The 1,851-nt window shown below is 39.3% G+C and overlaps 1 pseudogene; it reads left to right on the top strand.

Moving 5' to 3' along the window:
- Positions 1-498: 498 nt before the first annotated feature.
- LOC110901440 lies at positions 499-1,499 on the top strand (annotated as a pseudogene).
- The last annotated feature ends 352 nt before the right edge of the window (positions 1,500-1,851 follow it).

Raw genomic sequence — 1,851 nt, 5'->3', positions numbered from 1 at the left:
TGATTACGCGCGTATGTATGTGTGAGTATTATTAATATTTTCCCATTATACAGGGATGCATATGTGTAAGCCCTTTAACCGATAAATTCAACGATTTAATTCGGGATTAGAGTTTTCCCACCAATATGCACTTATTTTAGATGATATATACGAGGTAAACAAAAAGTTTATATTAACTTCATGACATAGTTACTTCACAATTTGCGAGGTATGGTCTAACATCTTCATTATTCTTGATATATTTCAGTCTACAAAAGAAAATTGTAACGGAAACTACATAAATTCTGATCCGGATAACACAACATGTTTATACAATCTTCAACGGATAGAGGAGGTACAAATGTAAAATATTTAATTAGATATGTGTAATTTTTAATCATAATCTCTAATATTTTTTTTAATTCCAATGCACAAGCGGACTTAACATAGGCAATATATTGGATCCAGTTTGTGATGTTGCAAATCCAAAGCCAATTTGTTTTGTAACTTTTCTTTCACATATTGAATGTGGTAGTTAGTATTCTGTTAGGGTTCTTGTTGGGTGTTGTGGTTGTGTTGTTGTGTCGGTCGCCGCCACAGTTTAGGAGGTTTACGATCATTATGACCGCGTGTGGGAACACGAGGAATCTTCCGATTGCGATACTTGCCTCACTTTGTTATAGTGAGGATATAACCCGTTTGGGCCGAATTGTCACCAACGATGTGTTACGTATGTGTCGATCGCGCAGTGGATATCGGTTGTTCTTGTGTATACTTTTGTTGATCATATGATGGAGCCTCCGATTGAGTATTATGAGATTGTCGAAGAAGAAAATGTTGAAAGTTGTGGCGGTGGAGGTGGTGGTCGTGGTTTCGGGCCTTTGGTTGTTGAAGCCGAATGGCCGCCTGGTGTTGAGGAGACCGAAATTTCAACGAAACCGTTTAAAGATTATTCTCGTAATGAAAATGACGAAGAAATACAAGCGATTGAAAACAGAACGTAACCCATAAGTTTGAAAATGGTTAAGAAGGTTAGACTTGTGGAAATAGCGTCTCTGCTAGCTATAATCATCGGCTCGATCCCTCATGAGAAGTGTTTTGTTTTCGGATGTGACACACCGCTTAGTTTCATAACCGACAGTTTGGAGATCTTGGGTCAGGCCATGGTGCCTTCGGTTATGCTTGTGTTGGGGGGTATGCTTGCTGAGGGACCGTACGTGTCAAAACTTCGACTCAAAACAACGGTTGGTGTGATTGTGGCTAGATTGTTGGTGCTTCCAGTATTTGGAATAAGAGTTATTGGTTTGGCTGATAAGATGCATCTTCCTATTGCCGATGATGCGATGTATAGATGTGTGCTTTTGTTACAGTATGTAACCCATAGTGCGATTCTTTTGGGAGCTGTTGCGAGAATGAGAGGTTTTGCTTTTAGTGAAGTCTCTGTGCTTTTATTTTGGCAACATGTGTTTACACTCTTTTCACTTTCGTTTTACATATTTTCCTGCTCTAAACTGGTATAGGGCTGTTCACGAGCCGAACCGAACCGATCAGACCTTTGCTCGTGCTCGGTTCGTTTACAAACCGATCCAAACCGAACCAAGCGTTGTTTCAACCGAGCCAAAGTCGAGCGAGCGTCATTCAATCCGAGCATTTTTCGAACGAACATTGAGCGAGTATTGAGCGCCGTAGAATAAACAAGGAAACTAACAATAGGAGTGCTAGTTATTAGAATAAAGTGCAATTTTCTTCCCTAATGTTTCGTCCAATTGAACACAAGTAAAAAGTTAACAAATTTAATAACAAGGAATACAAAAACACTGAACTAGTTCTATCGAGATTAACTAAGCGGGAAGATAATTCATCGATCGATTG

Source organism: Helianthus annuus, chromosome 9 (assembly GCF_002127325.2).
Source record: "Helianthus annuus cultivar XRQ/B chromosome 9, HanXRQr2.0-SUNRISE, whole genome shotgun sequence".
NCBI classification, from domain to species: domain Eukaryota; kingdom Viridiplantae; phylum Streptophyta; class Magnoliopsida; order Asterales; family Asteraceae; genus Helianthus; species Helianthus annuus.
The sequence above is the reverse complement of the archived record's forward strand: the minus strand, read 5'-3'. Positions and strand labels throughout refer to the sequence as shown.